Source organism: Muscardinus avellanarius (genome assembly GCF_963383645.1).
Source record: "Muscardinus avellanarius genome assembly, chromosome: 1".
NCBI classification, from domain to species: domain Eukaryota; kingdom Metazoa; phylum Chordata; class Mammalia; order Rodentia; family Gliridae; genus Muscardinus; species Muscardinus avellanarius.
The window spans coordinates 86,348,381-86,368,905 of NC_137786.1; positions in this window are offsets into that span (position 1 = coordinate 86,348,381).

The window sequence follows — 20,525 nt, forward strand, 5'->3', positions numbered from 1 at the left end:
TTAGAGAATGTACTTGAGAGAGTCCCATTTCTTTCTATTTTACAGAATAGATTGAGAAGTATTAGGATTAGTTCCGTGTTTGTGTGTCTGTGTGTGTGTGTGTGTGTGTGTGTGTGTGTGTGTGTGTGCTACTGGGGATGAAACCCAGTGACATTCTACCACCAAGCTATACCCCTAACCCTATTTTTTAGTCTTTTTATTTTTGAAACAGGGTCTCACTGAGTTGCAAAGTGCCTCGCTAAGTAGCAAGTACCTGAGGCTGTCTGAGAACCGAGATCTTCTGGTCTCCACTTCCTGAATGCTGGGATTACAAGCGTACACCACCACGCTTGGCTCGATTAGCTCTTTTTTAAAAGGTTTTACAGATTCACTTGGGAAGCCATCTGGCTTTTGTTTGATGGTAGGCCCTTTATTGCTGCTTCAATCTCTTTGATTGCTATTGGTCAGTTTAAATTTACTATATCTTCTTTATTCAGGTGAGGAAGGTTGTGTGTATCTAGAAATTTGCCATTATTTTCTAGATTTTTTATTTTGTTGGAGTATAGTTTTTCAAAGTAGTTTCTTATAATCCTCTAGATTTCCATGGTGTAAGTAGTAATATCTCCTTTTTCATCTTTTGTTTTAGTGGTTTGCATGGATTCTCTCTTTTGTTTAGGTTGGCTATTGGTTTATCTATTTTCTTTATTTTTTTAAATCTAGCTTTTAGTTTTGTGAATTTTCTTTATTATTCACCACTTCACTGATTTCTGCTGTGATTTTAATAATGTCCTCTCTTCTACTATCTTTGGGGTTAGACTGTTTCTATTTTTCATGGGCTTTGAAGTGTGTCATTAGGTTATTTATTTGGTGATTTTCTGTTCTTATGTGGGCACTCAGCACTATATTTTTCTCTTAATACTGACTTCAAGGATTCCCAGAGGTTTTGATATGTTGTGTCTCTATTTTCAGTTGTTTCTAGGAATTTCTTAATTTCATGCCTTACTTCTTCTATGACCCATTCCTCATTCAGCAGTGTGGTGCTCAGTTTCCATGTGTTTATGTCATTACTCCTGGTCTTCTTGTAGTTGTGGTCTGACAAAACACAGAATAAGTCATTTTTTTTTTATTTTGCTACTCCTCACTGCTACTGTACATTTTGTGGTGCAGGATGTGGTCTATTTCAGAGAATGTTTCATGAGCAGCTGAGAAAAATGTAAACTATGCTACAGTTGGGTGAAATATTCTGTACGTGTCTAATAGGTCCATTTGTTTTATGGTGTTCTTTAGGTTTAAGGCATCATACTGACCTTCTTCTAGAAGATCAGTCTATTGGTGTAAGAGGACTGTTGATGTCTCCCAGTATTATTTTATTAAGATCTGTCTATGGCTTAATTTGACAAAGACTTTGTTTTATAAAAGTGTCTGCACCTATGTTTGGGGCCTAAATGTTGACTCTCATTATTTCTTCTCCCTGGATTTTTCCTTTTACCAGTAAAAAATGACCTGCTTTTTCTCTGCTGATAAGCTTGACCTGGAAGTCTAATTTGTATAATATCATAGTTGTTATTCCTGCTTATCTTTGAGATTTTTTGACATGAATTACCTTGCTTCTGCCCTTCATCTTTAGATTGTGACGATGTGTACTTGTAAGGTATGTTTCTTGCAGGCAGCATATATATAGATTCTGGTTTTTAATCCACATTACCAGCTTATGCCTTTTTACTGTGAAGTTGAGGCCATTTATGTTCAACATCATTATTTAGAGATGATTTTTAATTCCTAACATTGTGAGCTTTAACTTCTGTTTGAGGTAGTGTTTGTTCTTTGCTTAGTTGTTTGTTTAATGAAAATTACTGTTTCTCTGGTTCTGGTATTCATTACTTATATCTTCTTTGTAATAAATCTTTTAGTATTTTCTCTAGTGCAGGTTTGGAGGTCTTGAATTCTTTCATTCTCTGTTTTTCCTGGAAGAATTTTATTTTCCCATTGAATTTGAGAGATAGTTTTGCTGGGTAGAAAATTTTTGGTTGCCAATTGTTTTCTTTCTGCATTTGGAATATGTTGCTCCAGGACCACTTGGATTTCATGACTTGGTTTGAAAAGTCTGGTGTGATTCGAATTAGTTTACTTCTGAATGTCTTTTGGTATTTTGCATTTGTTGTCTTTAAGATTCTCTCCTTGGCCTCTACATTAATCTCTTTTCCTATTATGTGGTGTGGTGAACCTTTTCTTTGATTTTGTCTAAATGGGTACTATAAGTTTCCTGTATCTGTGTATAAACCTTTTTCTAAATTCAGTAATTTTCTGATATTACTTCTTTGAAAACTGTTGATCCCTTTGGTTTCACCTATTTTCTCTTCTATGTTTATTATTCTTAGATTAGCTCTTTTAAAATGGGCCCATATGTTTTCAATATCCAATTCATGTTGTCAAATTGTGTTTGCTAAATTATATACTATATGTACATTTTTTGGAGTGGTCATCTTCTAAGAGTGAGATTTTATTTTCCATGTGGTCTAGTGTACTGTTTATAGTTTATTTATTTTTAAAAAATTTTTATTGAACATAAATGGTATACATTTAAACTATACTTGGTGCCCTCTCCACCCTGCCCCTATTTTCCCTTCCCCCCTCCCACCAATGATTGTCCAGGGTAACCATGCCATATTCATAATTTTACACATATTCGGATATAGACCCTCATTAATCAAGTTCAGTCTTCCTCCTCCCCTATCTTTCCATTCAAGCTTTGCTGTTATTTCCCCTCCACTACCTGGAGTACCAATGGTATCCTCTACGTTCCCTAGTTTGGGCATACTAGAGGGAACATATGTACCTTCTCCTTTTGTACTTGGCTAATCTCACTTAACATAATGCTGTCCAGGACTTTCCATCTTCTTGAAAATGATATTATTTTGTTCTTCTTTATGACTGAGTAGAATTCCATTGTGTGTATTTCCCAGATTTTTGCAATCCATTCATCTGTTAATGGAGACCTGGGTTGGCTCCATATTTTGGCTATTATGAATTGTGCTGCTATGAACATAGGTATGCATATGCTGCTATAGTTCTCTGGATTCAACCCTTTTGGAAAAATACCCAGGAGTGGTAGAGCTGGATCGTATGGTGAATCTATTCCAAACTTTCTTAGGAATCTCCACACAGATCTCCATAGTGGCTGAACTAGTTTGCACTCCCACCAACAGTGTAAAAGAGTTCCTCTTTACCCACATACTTGCCAGCATTCGTTGTTATTTGATTTCTTTATGCTTGCCACTCTGACTGGGGTTAGATGGAATCTCAGTGTAGTTTTGATTTGCATCTCCCTGATGGCCAGTGATGTAGAACATCTTTTCATGTATCTATTGGCCCTTTGTATCTCTTCTTTTGTGAAGTGTCTATTCAGCTCATTTGCCCATTTCTTAACTTATTCATAAAACCATAAATATTATACACATTAATGGATTACCAGATTATGTTTTATACATGCATACATTGTGTAATGTTTATTTTTTATTTTTATATTTTTAAATGTATTATTGGTATATGAAATCTTTGAGTCAGGTTAAACATATCTACCCTCTCATTTATTATTTTTATGATCAAAATATTCAAAATATATTTTGAAGTTTTAAATGTACCTACACCACATAATAACCTATATTCACTTTAATACGCAATAGCACACCAGAAATTCTTAATCTTCTCCAACTGCAACTTAGTACCACTGATCAACCTTTCACCATTTTCACTTACCCCTTCTCTCCCCAGCTTCTTCTGACAACTATTCTATTCTCAACTTGAATGAGATCAATGTTTTTAGGTACCACATATTAAATTACATTGTACTAGTCTCTCTGTGTCTTATTTCTTTTTTTTTTTTTTCCTTGTGGTAATGGAGACAGAATCCAGGGGCTTTCTACCTCTGGGCTACACTCCCAGACCAATTTTTATATTTTATTTGGAAACAGGGTCTCACTAGATTGCTGAGAGCCTCACTAAGTAGCTGAGTCTGGCTTCATACCTGTATGATCCTCCTGTCTCAGCTTCCCAAGTATTGTGATTACAAGCATGAGCTGCCATTTCCGGCTCCTGTCTTATTTCATTTACATAACAATCTCTAGTTCATTTGTTGTTGTAAATTACAAGATTTCATTTTTCATATCTTTATAGAATGTGTGTATATGATATATTCTTTATCAACTCATCAGTTGATTGACACTTTTTTATCTCTTGGCTATGATTAATAGTGTAGCAGAGAACATGGGCAGAGAGGGCAAATGTTATTTTCTCATACTGATTTTAATTTTTTTAGCTATATATCCAGTAGGGAGGTTATTATATCAGATATTAGTTTTGTTTTTAATTTCAGGGGGAATTTTTATACTTTTTTCTATGATTTACCTTCGTACAAGCAGTGAACAAAGATTCTTTTTCCTGAATATACATGCCAGCATTTTTTATCTTAAGTCTTTTGAGTAATGAACATGTTACTAGAGTGAAGTGATAGCTCATTATGGTGTTAATGCATTTCTGATGATTAGTGATGCTGAGAATTTTTCACATACCTGTTGGTCAATTTTATGTTTCTTTTGCGAAATGACTACTTAGATTAATGAAACTTTTTAAAAATCAGACTATTATTATTATTAGGTTATCACATTTCTTCTTTTATTCTAGATAAAATAATTTTCGGATGCATGGTTTTGCAACATTGTCTCCCATTATAGGTTGTCTCTTCACTCTGTTGTTCCTGTTTTTGTACAAAAGTTTTTAGTTTGCTGGGTGTGGTGGCACACGCTGTAATCCCCAGGCTTGGGAGACAGGAGGATTACGCTGGTTCGAAGCCAGCCTCACTGGATTAAGAGACCCTGTTTCCAAATGAAAAATATAAAATAGGTCTGGGAGTTTATCCTGGAGGTAGAAAGGTTTCCAAGAACCCCAGTAGCACCAAAAAAAAAAAAAAAAGTTTTTAGTTCAATGTCATTCCAGTTTTCTATTTTGGCTTTGGCTTCCTGGGCTTTGGTTGGGGTGGTCTTCCCAAAAATAATCTTTTATTTCAGTGCCTAGGAGCATTTCCCCTGGTTTTTTTTTTTTTTTTTTTTTTCCTAGTACTCTAATAGTTCCAGGTTTTACATTTAAGTCTCTATTTTGTCTTTTTTTTTTTTTTGTGGTACTGGGGTTCCTGGAAGCCCTTCTACCTCTGGGATACACTCCCATGGGCTACACTCCCAGACCTATTTTTACATTTTATTTGGAAACAGGGTCTCCTAAGCCAGCGCACATGGCTGACTTCGAACCTGCACGATCCTCCTGTCTCTGCCTCCCAAGCACGGGGATTACAAGCCTGCGCCAACACGCTTGGCAGGTCTTTATCTATTTTAAGGTGGTTTGGGTAACTTGTAAGGGTTAGGAGGGCAGTTTCATTCTTCTGCTTATGGATATATAATTTTTAAACACTCGCTATTGAAAAGCCTGTTCTTTCTCTAAATTAAACTACTCAGAAATAATCTTTATGAATGTTCACTGGTTTAATAAGAGAACAATAAAAAATATGAGTGACTTCTGTGAAAGAAGAAAGGGTTTTGATATTCAACAGAAAAGTATATTGAAACTAGGAAGAAAGTTCAATGGATAGAGGTATATAAAGATAGACACATGTGAGAGCATTGAAACTGTGGATTACTGGACTCAAGAAATAAAATATAGTAAAGGAAAGTAGAGAGATGTGCATACATATTACCCAAAAAACCTTTAGCCACTAGGAGTCAAAAGAGATTCAGATCTATTGTTTGGTGAGAAGTAACAGGATGATCATAATCCAGAGTTCTTAGTAAACCTATATGTACACCAACAGAGCATTTGTTTTGCTATTAATTAATTAATTAATTAATTTATTTATTTTTCTGGGGATGGAACCTATGGGCATTCTCCCTCCGAGCTACACCCCAGACCATTTTTTATTCTTTATTTTGAAACAGGGTCTCACTGAGTTGCGGAGAGCCTCACTAAGTAGCTGAAGCTGGCCACAAACAAGTAATCCTTGGGTCTCAGCCTCCCAAATGCTGGGATTACAAGCATGCGCCACCATACCTGGGTGTTTTGCTTTATATTTATAATTGCTCTTAGAATTGTTTTCTGAATACAGTTAATGATCATTAAATGTTAAGCAAAAATACAGTGAGAAGAAATTAGCTGACTAAAAAATATAAGTTCCATATTCTAGAATGTTCTAAGAATGGTACATAGTGTACTCATGAAAAACTTAAAACCAGTTGCCTATTATAATTTTTTCTTTCAATTTATGTAGATGGAAAGTAAAACATTTTAAACTATACTATTATTATGGAATAAAGAGCTGTGGGAGCCAGGCATGGTGGCGCATGCTTGTAATCCCCGCAATTGGGAGGTGGAGACAGGAGGATCGCGCAGGTTCGAAGCCAGCCGTGCTGGCTTAAGAGACCCTGTTTCCAAATAAAAATATTAAAAAATAGGTCTGGGAGTGTAGCCCAGAGATAGAAGGGCTTCCAGGAACCCCAGTACCAGAAATAAATTAATTAATTAAATAATTAATTAATTAATTAATTAAAAGAGCTGTGGGAAGTTATAACAAATTTTACATTTAAAAATTTGGTTTGCTCAGGTTTGCTCATAAATCTAGGATTGTCTTGATTTTTATTAAGTCTAGAAAAATGTATTTGGTATTTTGTCTTAACTGGAGAGATATAAATATCTAAATTCTAGGAATTGCTTTCATACTAGTTGCCACATTATCTTTTAGATAAGTTGATGAATATTTAAAAAAATACACACCTCTTTTTAGAAAAACTCAGCTCATAACATGACAACTTACATGACTATGTGTGTTGTTAATTAAGCACCCTATTGAACATTCCAGGGAAATGTTCCCCAACTCAATCATATTAATCTATTTATTCACAGATTTGTGAAGCTCTTTATACATCATTTATATAACCATAATTCTGAATATCATTGGTTATAAAGCAAGAATAGTAGCTCCCTTTTATAAGTATTTTTTGTAAACAGTAATGCAGTAAGCACTATATTCGTGTGCACACATTTATACACATGTACACACACATGTACACACATATTCACATTTATTTTTTCAAGATATCCTCTAAGTATGGTAACCTTTTATAGTTTGCTAAAGGAAATTGTTTATATTCATTTTTCCGTCAAGAAAATAACTGTTACCCCAATAGACACCTAGAGATATTCAGAGATCTCTACTGATACACATATCTAATTGTTACCTATATTTTGATTCAATTTTAAATTAAATTTTAAACATGAGTATATACTATCTTTCCATTTTTTTTACTGCAAATATGTGTATTTGTGTCAGGGAGACTGTCCCAGGTTGTAAATGCCTGAAGCAGAGGAACTAGGGAAATACACACACACACACACACACACACACACACACACACACGTATATTCTGTGTATGCACACACATGTACATGAATACATACATACAAACACATAGATGCACACATTCATATTAATATATTTGTACTTAATTTCTCCTGATTAGCGATTTTAATATCTGGCTGTCTTGAATTAGCTATCCCTCATGTATAAGTGATATTCTTTACAAAAATTAAAATGAAAAACCAGCAAACTGCCTTATTACTTGTTGATCTTAACAGCATATTAGTTCCAGAGATACTCATTTTGCAGTGTAATGTTATCCAAAGCCAAGCTCCGGTTCTCCCTCCTCTTCTGTCTGATTTCCACCTCTGTATTCTGGTGTTGTTTTCTACCCTTAGGTCTTACACTTGTTCATCCCTTTGCTTACATCCTGATGGTATCCATTCTCAGGGAAATGTGGGAAGTATAAACCGTGAAGACTCTTTCTTAGCAACCTCTCCAAATATTTTCTTTCCACTATGAAAATATTTTCATAGAGGGTTATCTAAACATCAGCAACAATAAAAACAGTTTTTAAACCATAGGTGACCAGAAAATGTACAGTGGGTGATGAGCACAGAAAGGCTCGTCCTATTATCAATTATAATTAAAGGACTGACTGAAGTTTGGAATTCAACCATACAGCCTATATAGAGTGATCATTTTCTATAAAGAAGAATTCTCCATGACTACTAACAGCATTGGAAGTTCTATCATCTTGGGGGAAAAAAAGTACATTATTTTAAAAGTAGAACTCTGATCAGAAAAGTTTTCTTTTAGACTTGAAAGAGCACTCTTTCTCTCCACATTTGTTCAGCCTGGTAAGCCCTGAAAATCAGGTGTGCTTATTTCCCATAAGGAGAAAAAACAATTGCACTATTATCATGAATGCTGAGCTGTGAACTTCCAAAAAGCAGGTTGAATTTTATTCTACCTAATGCAGTGTCAAAATGCTGCCAGCAACATCCTGATCTTGGGATTTTTATTGCTGGTGATGATGTATGAAGTGGAAAGCACATAGCTTGATTTTCCAAATAAGTAGTTAAGCTTGCACTACTGACTACATTATTTTCAAAAAAGAACTTGGTAGCTGAGTGGGTATGATAGGAAAGTCACTGATGGGGAAGAAAATGAATGTACTAAGATGTGTCAGTTTTATAGAGCCACATCCTTGGAAATACTGTATTTTAAACTTAGGAAGAAAAAGAAGGTTATACACAGAATCTTGAAGTTACTATTGTAGCACTTTTAAATAATATGTTGTATTCTAAATAGGAAAAGGGTCTTCATGAAAATGATGATAAAAATCAGAAAAAGTAAAGAAGGGGATTTGGAGAGGGATTAAGAAAAGGTGAAGGAAATAGACCAAGTAGTCTTATGTTCATATATGAAAGCATCACTACCAATCATTAGTGTGTACAGGGAAGGATACCGGAAGAGGGAGAGTGGCTGGGATGTGGAGGGAAATACACAAAGACATGCTGTGTGCTTATATGAATGCATTGCTTTAAAACACAAAGCAATGCATTCATTGTGTTGCACCAATAGAAGTTTAAGTAAATATAAAATTCTATCTGGAGATTTTTCCAGTGAAAAATATTCCCTATATCTAAGAAATAAGTAATGAATATATTCCCTATGTCTAAATAATAAGTAATCAAGAACTATAAATTCCAATAGTCAAATTTTTCTACAAATTATAAAAAGTGACCGATAATAACATTTTTTCAGTTATAAGTCACATAAGAAGAGGCAACAGAGAAATAAGTAAATCTAAGCTTGTCTTAAATATAATTTACTATGTAGGTTAATTTATAAATCATTGAATTTACACACAACAAAGCATATAATAAGCAAATTTGATTCTCTGAATCGTTCAATAGCCTTGTTGTCAGTTTCTGAAGTCTTTTAAGAAAGACTAGGCATAGGTACAATAGTTTAGAGAAAAATAGGTAAATATATTCATTGCATGATTTTCACATATATTAGTATGTCTTCTATAATTCTTATATAATTCTGGTTAACATGTCGATACAACCTATTTGTTTCTACAAAGTTTAAATAAACTTAAATAAAAGAGTAAAGATAAAAGTAACCCTTTTAATTATATTTTGTTAATTTATCATGTAATCTCATGTTATACCTCTATTATGGGGTGCTGGGGTAGTTCTTTTTCTCCTGTGACCCAGGCTGCTGATACATCCTGAACCTACCTACTTGCCAGGTTAGAAGCATGGTAAAAATAAATGATAGAACCATTTGATTCTATTAATGACTCTGCTTGGAAATTATTTGTCACATTCACTAAAGCTTTCTTGCAAAAACAAATCACATGCAAAGTCTAAAGTCTTGAGATCAACACATTGAATGAGTCTGATAAAAGCTTGTATATTTTTTTCCAAAAATGCAGATAACAGTAACACCCAAATCAAAATCCTTAAAGAGTATTGCCTTCATCTGCTAGTCTATTAATCACCTTAGAATTTTCTTTTCTTTTGTACTAACACTATTCTTGCTCAGATAATCTCTATATTGACTTATGTAGTAAACATTTTATGTCCTGAAATTTTTGATCTGTCAGAGCATTTAAGTTTCCTATGACCTCATAATTCATTTTTTCTTTTAACATGCAGAACATCAAACTTTACAGCTATTATTTCTAATATTTCTATGCTATTTTCCACCAGTCTCCTACACTGGCTTTCTCTTCTGTCTTCTGAATGTTAGAATAATGCAGGATTCAGACCTAAGGCCTCTTTTTCTGATGTTTTATTTAATCTCTCCCTAGTTGTTCTCCTCCAGTCTTATGGCTTCAGATTCAATAAATATCCTGGTAACTCTTCAGTTTGTATCTTCCAACTTGTCCTCTTTGAGAGTTTTCTACTTACACATCTCACAGGCATCTGAACTATAATATCTGTAAATATAAACCATTATTTGTCCCCATAAAAAGTGTTTTTCCTCTTATTTAATCATCTACTTCGATAGCATCCATATCCCTTTAGGTTCTTCAAGCAGGTTGCTGGGGCTTTATTTTGTGAAAACTCACTTTCTCTCACTTTTTGTGCCAATACATCATGAAATTCTATTGATTCACTAGCAATCTATGTCCCGAAACACATCCACTTTTTGTCATTTGCACTGTAACTGCACAAGCTATCATTCTGTCTTTTAGACTGCTGCAATAGGTCTTGAAATGTCTTTCCAACTTCAAACACCCTTGTCCATTTCACACAGTACAGTCAGAGTAATAGTTTTTAAATTATTGCAATGCCTTGCTTTAAACTCTTTCCTTGAATTTAGAAAAAAAAATCAAAATACCTTAAGTTATTCTATGTGTCCTTGCCTGTTCTGGACTTTTAATATTTATCTAATCACCTACTTGAAAGCTTTAATATCCTTCTTTCAGTTTGATAAGGATTATTAGATCTTAGAAGATTCCAATTGTCTAAGAATTGTGTCTATTTTTTTGGGGGGGTGGTATTTGGGATTGAACCAAGGGGCCTTTTACCTCTGAGCTACACCCTGGGCCTTATTTTATTATTTTATTTTCAAACAGGGTCTCTCTAGGTTGATGAGAGTATAACTACTTGCTGATGCTGTCCTCAAACCTACAATCCTCCTGTCTCAGCCTCCCAAGTACTGGGATTGCAAGTATGCATCACCACACCCAGCTAGAGTTTTATTCTTATACTCACTCTTCCTAGAATTCTCTTTAATTCACCTTCATATGCCTAATTTCTACATGCATTTGGTCTTAGAGACCAAATGTATCTCTTTTCTAGAGCCCATTCCTAATACCCAGGCCTAAATATATAATTTATATGTTTCCGGTATTATTTCTCATATATACCCTGATTTTTTGTTTTATAACTTTAAACGGATTACTTCTGTCCCAAGATGCAAGCTCGCCCTTGGGATAAGAGATCAGGGAGGTCAAGGAGCCCCATTCTTGCTTTCTTTCCTGACCACAGTCTGAATGCTTGAGCCCAGGCATTCCCCCACTTCAACACCCTGAGTGAGCTTACAGAACTTCACTGAGGCCAGTGGGTGATGTTGGAATTGGGATGGAACAAGATTATGGTGGGATGCCAAGAGCTTGGGTTTGCAGTATTGCCTTGGTCCCTGGAGATATAAAGGGTGGAGCAGGTCTGCTCATGTGTCAATTTGAAATTAGAGGTTGAAGGACCTGAACAAGTTCTTTCTATTCTTACCCTCAGAAAAGAGAAAAAGCAATCATAAAAATATGAGTGCAAATTTAACTCTTCATTTCTTTGGAGTTCTCGCTTATAGTTTCATTGCCTCTTTAAAAAAGATTTTTTATTTTTTATTCATTTTTTTAATTGGTGCACTGTATTCATACATCATAATGGGATAAAAAAAAAACTTTTGTAGACATACATGCACACATTGCCCATTTAGCCCTTACCCAATTCCCACCCCATTCCCTCCCCATCCCTCCTGCCCATGCTTGGCTTAGTGGTTGACATCTAGTATTATAGCAATTTATAAAAAATTAACAATGATAATCTCACATAACAGTTTAATTTGTCTGATACCAAGCTTTTGATGACTTGAAGATAACATTTCAATATTTCTTTTTGCTTTCTTTCTTACCAGAGAATATTTTTTTCTTTTTTTTTAGGTGAAACTATCATACATTTATTTATTTATTTATTTATTTATTTATTTATTTATTTTTCAGAAAAAAATCTATCCTAATATGGAATATGGACTCTAGATACCCAAAACGATCTCGAAAAAGAACAAAGCTAAGAAGATGTATATTTTCTGATTTCAAACCTTATAAAGCTACAATAATTGAAACAGTGTAGTACTGTTATAAAGGCAGATATATAAACCATTGGAGTTAAAGAAAAGCCTAGAGATAAATTCTTCCATATATTGTCAAGTTATTTTTGAAGGTTTCCACAAAGATTTGGTGGAGGAAATAATAATCTTTTAACTAAATATTGTTGAAAAATAATAATTACATGAAAAAGAATAAAATTGGACCCATACCTAACACCATATACAAACATTAACTCAAAATAGATAAAAGACCTAAATATAAATCTTAAGACTATAAACTTTTAGAAGAAAATCTGGGTCATAAAACCTCACAAAATTGAAATTGGCAGTGATTTCTAGGATATGATTTCAATGGCACAGGCAACTAAAGATTTTTTAAAATAGTATTTTAAGAATTTTTAATTGCTATATTATTTTTCATTGATTTCTGTTCATAATTTATGATATTTTGATCATGAATATAACATATAATATTTTCTTACTTGAATTTATTCAGCTTTTCTCTTTGACATATGTAATTTATTTATATAACTGTTCATTGGATGCTGAAAGAGCTATTTAATATCCATCAGTTAAAGGGATGTTTAGTTACTATTTAGATAGTTTATGTATTACATTTATTAATGTGTTCATCCATTCAGTAATTACAATTCAATATTTATTATGAAATTAATCATTAAACATAACAATTTTAGCACCGAAGATGATTCAAGTGCAGGTTTCATAGTTCCTAGTTTTGAAAATACCTGTATTTTAGTGAAGTAAATTATAGTACTCAAAGAATTACAGTGGAATGATAAGACCATGAAAGCAAATAAAAGAAGCACAAAATTGAGGGTCAGTGGACTCCATCTTCATATCTGTAAAATGCAAGCTACCAGTTAGCTATTCGAAGAGAGGAAAATTACTACTAATTACTAGTGGAGGAGGATAAGGTATAGGAAAAACAATGAAGACCTCAGAAGACCTGATATGCTTGAAGAAATAAAATAAAGAAGTTAGGATAGGAAGCAGTGGTAGAAGTATGTAGTAAAGATTAGTCTCAAAAAAGTAACTTTGCATGAAGTCAATGAGGTTATAGTCAATGGGTGAGGTGACCAAATTTGAATTATAGGAAAATAACCAAGAGTACAAGTCAGAAAAGAGTTCTAATGAGGCAAGATTAGAAAATCAAAAACAAAAATTTTAGGGAGTTATAGCAATTCAGGAGAAAGATAAAGGTGGAGAACTGGGTAAAGTTATTGCCAACAAGAGTGGAACTAAAGTCACCAGTTGAGTTCGTGACACAAAACTGAAGTTCACAGATCCTCTGTTTATTCTGAAACTTGAACTGGAGGCCTTTCCTTTCAAAGACATGAAGATGAGAGCCATGATAAAGTGGCTTGGTTTCTTTCCCACAGTGTTCTTAAGTGACTGCATGTTCTGTAATTTGGACTTGAGAGCCAATATTACTATTCTCTGTAAGCTTCTACCAGCTATTTTACATGACCACTATTTTCCAAATTCTCTGATCCTATTTTCAATTAATGTGCTTCTATTGAACACGAGGAAGACTTATTAAAACACATATAATAAGGCCGGGCGTGGTGGCGCACGCTTGTAATCCCCGTGCTTGGGAGGCTGAGACAGGAGGATCGGGCAGGTTAGAAGCCAGCCTCAGCTACTTAGTGAGGCTCTCAGCTACTTAGTGAGACCCTGTTTCCAAATAAAATATAAAATGGATCTGGGAGTATAGCCCAGAGTTAGAAAGCCTCTGGGTTCCATCCCCAGTACCACCAAAAATTAAATAAATAAATAAATAAATAAATAAATAAATAAATAAAAACACATATGCTGGATTGTTTATAAAATAGCTTTATTCATTAGACTTTACTCCAGACACTAGGGGGCGGTCTTTTTTTCTTCTATTGACCTTCCTATTTTCTTCAACACAGGTCCATAAGAATCTTGCTTATTTAAGTCTAGCAATGCAGCTTCGTTTTGAAAATTTGAGAGTGACCAAAAAAGGGTACCTACAACTCATTTTGTTATCCTGTACTTTGTTATACACATTCATTTTTACATATTAGAAAAATCCTTATATTTTAACATGTAAGTTTATATTTGGTAAATAGATGAAAAAATAGGACAATATATATTTGTTGATCAAAATGTATACTAATACAGAGATAAGAGAAACATGCACTTTCATATAAATTAGATCTTCCACTACCTGACTCATTTTTATATACATACTAAGAATCAAGAAATAAAATAGTTAAATAAAATTAGACTTTCTAATGGTTTTAAAAAATTGATCTATGGTTGGGGAGGTGGCACAGTGGTAGCCAGCTTAAGGCCCTGGGATATTACCTCAGCACCTCGGCGGTAAAATAATTTTATGAAAACAAATTATCTGTGTTGGTAAATTCTCTAAGATATCTTTAACTGACTAGCTGTGTTGTACTAATTTAAATTGCCATTATGATACAAGCTTCTTAGGTAATATTTATAGCTATCATACCTTTTCTGTTATATAATATACAATTGTTAAATGTTACTTCAACTACTAAACTGTATTATAAACTTATCACTGTGTTCATTATGTGTTTAGTTGAGTGTATGGGAAATAAAAATACATATCTACCTGTTTCTGTGTGTGAACAGGCCACACACACACACATACGTATATATATTCTATTGAACTTTTTTGCAAATCTTCATATTTATACTGGGTCTTGTTTTTCTTTTTCTTTTTTCTTTTTTGGTGGTACTGGGTTCCTGGAAACACTTCTACTCCGGGCTACACTTCAAGACCTATCATATATATATATATATATATATATATATATATATATATATATATATATATATAATCTTTTTAACTTGGAAACAGGGTCTCTTTAAGCCAGTGAGGCTGGCTTTGAATCTGTGCGATCCTCCTGTCTCCGCCTCTCAAGCACGGCTGGGTCTTGTTTTTCTAAGACTATTTCTGGTAAGGCTTTGGGATCAATCTCCAGCTCTGAAACAAATAAAACAAAAACACACAAAGACTTTCTGATCAGTATAGTGACCAATTCTACTGCAGCATTTTTTTCTGACCCAGGAGTTCAAAGGAAGTCCTGGAGTTAAACAAATCTTTTGCTTACTTGGGATGCTGAACAGGTTGAACTGCGCTTTTCAGCAGATCTGCTACCCAGATCTCTAAATCTACTGCATAATCCCCATAATTTAATTAATTATTCACCTTTTTCTTTTTAGGGAAGGATTTTTTTTTTTTTTTTTGCATCCACTACAATCTCTAAGACCTGAGGAAGGCCATGATGGAAGGCAACTGAAAACAAGGCCATCAGAGGTCTCTCTGAGTCGGCCACAGTCACTAGGCCACTTGCAGAGAGTGTCCATGTGCGGAGGCTAATAAACATCATGTATGCACTTACCGTAAGGAGGTCCATCTTATATTTAATTCTTAGATTCTGAGATTTATGGAGAAATGTACAAATGAGAGAAATGCACCTTGCTTATATGCTTATATTGCCATTTTTAATAATCATCGTTTTAGTTTATCTTTTTAAACCTACTTAGTGATATTTTTAAAAGATTTTGATATTTGTTGCATTTTCCAAAACATTTCTTTTCAAGAAGAATCACCAAGCTGCTTCTTCTAAAATAAGAAAGATTCAGCTCAATCTTATAGATGAATAGATGATAGTACAGAAAGATTAATCGTTTGGTTCAAGGTAACTTAGCTGGTCAATCTTAATTCAAAAAATAAAGCTAATATGCCAGTTTCTCAATGTCAGGCCTTAATAATTCCCATAACAATCCTCTCTAAGGCTTTATGTATTTTTTCTATTTTATGGAATGAGCAAATGTATCTAGCTTTCTAAATTATTTTTGAAGAACTACTAAATGGATTCTCAATATATATTTTGTCATACTTGAACATTTTTTGTGAACAAAAAGAAATTTTAGAGACTGACTATAGCAAAAATTGTTAAAAAAACTTGTATATTATTATTAGGCATCAACATTGTGGTTAGATATTTAATCTAAAAATTCCATGCTTACAAAATCTCCAGATATACAAATAGTTAGACATGAATAGATTTTTAAAAAAAGTTTCACTTGACTGACAGGAGCTAGCTGAACCATGAAATGTGAATATGAAACTGAGAAGAAAAATTCAAACATGCCCAGGGCAACTAATTAGATTTTTATTTATTTATTTTGGTTTGTTATGTTTGATTTTTGCTTCCTACTTGATTAATGTGCTTTCTTGGTGATGGATGATATGACAAAATAATATTTCTTAAACTCAACAGTCTGATTCTTGAATTGATTACACAGAGAAACTGATGAAAATGTCATGTGGTAAGTTATCAGCCTGCTTCTTTTTGGCCATTGTTGTCTAGTGATATTCCAGTCATACTTGCCCATTCAGGAAATTTTGTGGGATGGTACTATGTCTTAATCCATATTTCCATTTTCAGGTTATAGCCCAGTGTATGGCTGAAAACAAACACTTAGCAAATTGTAGAACAATTAAGTGGCTAGGAAATAAAACCATATGAAAGCTTGACTGCTGATAAATCATTAAGAAAAATGACCTTATTTCAAATATTTTCTAAGAATCTTCTCTGTTAACTCTAGCACTCCTTGTCCTCATCTGAATGGAATAAAAATTAGACAGGGAAAGGATACAAATTTAGTGTGTAATGAGTTAAGAAAATAAAAATTAAGAATATCTGGGCCGGGTGTGGTGGCACATGCTTATATTCTCAGTACATGAAAGGCTGAGACAGAAAAATCTCAGGCTCAAAGCCAGCCTCAGTAACTTAGCAAGGCTCTCAGCAAACTAGTGAGATCCTGTTTCCAGGTAATAATTAAAAAAAAAAAATCAGGCTAGGGGTGTAGCTTGCAGGTAGAGCACCTGTGCACTTAACTGCAGTACAAAAATATCTGTATCAAATAGAGATTAAATATGTATTGGAAACCTGTATTAGTTGGGCATGGTGGCGCACGCTTGTAATCCCTGTGCTTGGGAGGCAGAGACAGGAGGATGCGCAGGTTCAATGCCAGCCTCGCTGGCTTAAGAGACCCTGTTTCCAAATAAAAATATAAAAAATAGCTGTATGGGAGTATAGCCCGGAGGTAGAAGGGTTTCCAGGAACCCAGTATCACCAAAAAAAAAATCTGTATTAAATTAATCTGTATTAAATGTGACTTTTTATAAAATGGAGCTTGAAAGATGATGACTTTGACAGCAGAAAATAATCTTGGATTTTCAGTATTGGCAAGCTTTTCTGACTTTAGAGAGTTACTTAAAAAGTAATTTCTGAGCCAGTCATAATGGCGCACGCTTGTAATCCCGCGCTTGGGAAGCTGAGACAGGAGAATCACATAAGTTTGAAGCCAGCCTCAGCTGGCTTAAGAGACCCTGTTTCCAAATAAAAAATATAAAATAAGCCAGGCGTGGTGGCGCATGTTGTAATACCCATGCTTGGGAGGCAGAGACAGGAGGATCTCGCAGGTTCGAAGCCAGCCTTGCTGGCCTAAGAGACCTTGTTTCCAAATAAAAATATAAAAATAGGTCTTGGAGTGTAGCCCGGAGGTAGAAGGGCTTCCAGGAACCCCAATACCACCAAACACACACACACACACACACACACACACACACACACACACATACATACACATGTACATACATGTATATATATATATATATATATATATATATAGTAGGTCTGGGAGTGTAGCCCGGAGGTAGAAGGCCCCTGGGTTCCATCCACAGTACCACCAAAAAACAAAAAGTAAGTTCTGAGCCGGGCGTGGTGGTGCACACTTATAATCCCAGCATTTGGGAAGCAGAGACAGGAGGATTTGAGTTCACAACCAGCTTCAGCTACTTAGTGAGTCCCTTTGAAACTCATTGAGACCCTATTTTAAAATAAAGAATGAATAATAGGGCTAGGGGTGTTGTTCACAGATTGAATGCCCCTGGGTTCCATCTTCAGTTCTGCAAAGAAAAAAGCAATTTCTGAATATATTGTTAAGGAGAAATCATTACGTGTACTCTCATTGACCTCTCTGTCAGTCAATACATGAGCATTTGTTTTACCACTGACTTTTTAAAAGCTGAAAACAATATAGATAATAACAAATTAAATGGTTTTCTTTAACCTTGATGATTCTTACTACTAAAATTTTTATTTTATTTTGAACCAGATACATACAGATACTTAGGACAATAATATACTGATGTGTGGATAAGTTCTATATAGGTATATGGACCGTTAAAATAATTTCAATATGCTGTTATTAATTTAGTAGCAGCAGGGAGGCCATTATTTCTCCTCCTTAGGATTTTGAAGAGTTTGTTAGATTAATTTTTTTTTAATTTCTTTCTTTTACATCTCTTCCAGACCACTATATGAGAAATAAAACTTCTGGTAAATTTCAAACCACTCGAAAGTAGAATTGAGCTGCTGCTTATTTTTCAAACTAAGGTGAATCAGAATAAGGTCATTCTTGAAGTATCAGAGTAAGTACCATTTCTCTTAGTACTGCTTTACAGATGATTTTTAAACATACTGATAGAGAGTTAAAATAAAAGACAAAAAGAAGATTTCCAACCTTATGATGATAATTCCCTTATTACTTGTGTGATTTTAGTAGAAACTGAAGGTCTTACAGAATGAAGGCCAACTTAAAAAGTTTACAGAAGAAGGAGAGGAGGAACATGGTAGCAGCCGCAGTTGCAGTGGTGATCTCAGCCGCTGAAAAGGACAAGCATTTCTCGGGGAAGCCCTGGACATCAGATCGGATTGGGACAACTTAAGGAGACACTTCCAGCCATGACTTCCTATCTAGAATACAGGAGAAAGAGTGGATAATGGCAGAATTAGAAGCAAGATGACAAGGAGGCACATGCCACACAAGAAAAGTGATTTTTGGAAGAACACCCCGGAAGGGATTAGAGAAAAGACCACTTCAGCCGTGCATGCTGGGGACTCTTAACAACACACCTTGTAAGAAAAATGAGCTGGGCGTGGTTGAGGGAGACGAGCAGTGCTGGGTGGGGAGCCAAGCCTCGCATCCCAGGAACTCAGCGTACCAGGCCGATGTGCTCCTTTGTGCTGTACCAGGGGCCTCGGTGAACCCAGAACAGCAAACCCTGCTCTCCACGATGAGGCTGCGGGCCTCTGCTCTTGAGAGGGAGATAAAATTCATTGCTTGATCTCACATCCTCATCAAAACACACATACTGTCTTCTATTATTATAAAAAAAATACTGGAGAGAAGCAAAGATGGCTGTGGTGGCAGCCAGAACTCAGGAGATGCAGACAAACTCTATCCAATTCACTTGGAACTTTTGAAAAAAAATAAAAAAACGCAAAGGGGGTCTGCCTCTGCCGCACATGCTTAAGAATTCTGGACATTATATCATGTAAGGAAGGAGCTCAGCAGAGAACCAGGAGGAAGTCGGCACTGGTAGAGCAGCTGTGGGCAACACAGAGGCATGGGCACTAGTGCCAGTGACAGATGTGGAGGCTATTATTTTGGACAGGCAGAGACCTGATTCAATACCTTGATCTTCTGAAGAAATTGCCCCAAAGGTAGAAATTGGAGGGGCAGACAGAGCCAGTCTAGTCTACCTTGAGGTTTTGAAGAAATTTCCCCAACAGTAGATTGACTGCACGTGCCACACATACTTGAGAAATCTGGAAAACATGCTAAGTGGCAAAAGGGTGTGGGGGGTATCAGAGGGAGCCCCGCATAGCTGGGATTGGCCTACACATTGCATGTTCTGGGAGTCATCAGTCCTCATGGCCACCAAGCTACTTTGCGCAGAGTGGGAGGCCAGGGTACACTTGGAACAGCAGAGCCTGCTTTCCGAAGAGAAGCTATGGACCTCTGCCTTTGGAGGGAAGACAAAATTTATTGCCACTAGGCATTTGGGGTCCCAGCTTTTGCAAAAGACATGTACTGCTTTTTCATATTAAAAAAAAAAAAAAAAGGAAGAACACTGGGCATGGTGGTGCATGCTTGTAATCCCTATGATTGGGAGGCAGAGACAGGAGGATCACGCTGGTTTTAGGCCAGCCTCCCTGGCTTAAGAGACCCTGTTTCTAAATAAAAATATATATAAAATAAAAGAGATAGGTCTCTAAAGGGTATCCCAGAGATAGAGGGGTTTCCAGGAACCCCAGTACCACACACACACACACACACAAAATAGAAAGAAAAAAGGGAACATCTGTAGACAACCTGCTCATAGTGACAGAGACCAGAGTCCAATGCACAGCAAGGCCAGTGC